Source organism: Nannospalax galili, unplaced genomic scaffold (genome assembly GCF_000622305.1).
Source record: "Nannospalax galili isolate Female #2095 unplaced genomic scaffold, S.galili_v1.0 scaffold126, whole genome shotgun sequence".
Classification (NCBI taxonomy): Eukaryota; Metazoa; Chordata; class Mammalia; order Rodentia; family Spalacidae; genus Nannospalax; species Nannospalax galili.
The window spans coordinates 1,044,575-1,046,184 of NW_008355275.1; the positions used below are offsets into that span (position 1 = coordinate 1,044,575).

General features: G+C 44.8%; 1 pseudogene; it reads left to right on the forward strand.

Moving 5' to 3' along the window:
* The first annotated feature begins 215 nt into the window (after window positions 1-215).
* LOC103749518 lies at window positions 216-1,241 on the forward strand (annotated as a pseudogene).
* The last annotated feature ends 369 nt before the right edge of the window (window positions 1,242-1,610 follow it).

Consider the following 1,610-nt stretch of genomic DNA (forward strand, 5'->3'; position numbering starts at 1 on the left):
GCCTACAGAGGCCAAAAGAGGGCATTGGATCCCCTGGAACTGGAGTTAAGGGTGGTTGTCAGCTGCCATGTGGGCACTGTGAACTGAACCTGGGTCCTCTTGCAAGAGCAGCTAGTGCCCTAAACTGCGGTGCCAGCTTTCCAGTCCCAATGGCAGGTTTTTAAAAGAGAATAGGAGTTCGAAAAGTTCCAAAGGCAATAAAATGTGAGGCGAACATGGTAACCACTACACCACGGAACTGCTATAAGATGATATTAACAGGTCTTTTGTTGGAGTGTAAAGGTGAAGTGGCAGAAGAATTTGGCATAATCATAAAGTGCTGTGGACAGGACAGTGTAGACACATCAGTCCAAAGGACTTTAAAGTCATCATTGGGAACAGCAGGATTCACAGGAGCTGCTTCTGTTCCTTATGGATGGTCTCCATGAAGATCTAAACAAAACCAATAATCGGAAGAGACACAAAGAAGAAAACAGTGACCACCCGGATGACTGTAAAGCTGCAGAACACGCGCGGCAGAAGCACAAGCAGCTCAACGAGTCCATCATCGTAGCTCTTTCCCAGGGCCAGTTCAAATCCACAGCGCAGTGCCTCACCTGTCACAAGAAGTCCAGGACCTTCGAGGCATTCATGTATTTATCTCTACCACTAGCATCCACAAGTAAATGCACATTACGAGATTGCCTTAGATTATTTTCCAAAGAAGAAAAACTCACAGATAACAACGGGATTCTCTAAAAAAGATAGAAATCTGGAAATTGCCACCTGTGCATCTGAAACGCCTTTTGTTTTTTTTTGTTTTTTTTTGTTTTTGTCTTTTTGAGACAGGGTCTCCCTGTAGCCCCAGCTGTCCTGGAACTCACTATTGTAGACCAGGCTGGCCTTGAACTCACAGAGATCTGTCTGCCTCTGCCTCCCGAGTGCTGGATGAAACGCCTTTCTTATGATGGCACATAGAAGTAAAAGTTACAAACATCTGTGGACTTCCCCTCACACAGTATGTTTTTGGTCCAAAGAACAATTTGAAGAAATACAACCTGTTTTCTGTTTCAAATCACTATGGCAGGCTGGATGGAGGCCACCACACTGCCTATTGCAAAAACGCAGCGAGACAGAGGTGGTTTAAGTTTGATGATCATGAAGTTTCTGATATCTCCGTGTCTTCTGTGAAGTCTTCAGTGGCTTACATCCTTTTTAAAAATACTTCACTGGGACCACGTGCAGATGATGTAGCCACGTAAGGATGTAGGCCTTAGAGAAGTGTTTCTACCTGCTCAGCAGCTCCTCTCTCTAATTACAGACAGCATGGCTAGAGCTACAGCTGGCTCTTAGAGGATTCGCAGGACAGCGGGGCCATGTTACTGGCACTGTGTAATCAGATCAGTGCTCCTATGGAAAAAAACAAACAACTGGCACTTAACAGATACCGCAGCAAGCATCCCTTACATTTATTTCAAAACAACTTTTTTAGTCTGCGCCACAGTTAAAATAAGTAATTAGCCAAGCATTTATTATTCCACTGGTGTCCAAACCACTGCACCCTCCATTTCCTGTTCACTGTGTAGCCTTTTTGCATTTCCAGTGCAGCTTGATCCACTCCGTACACGAGG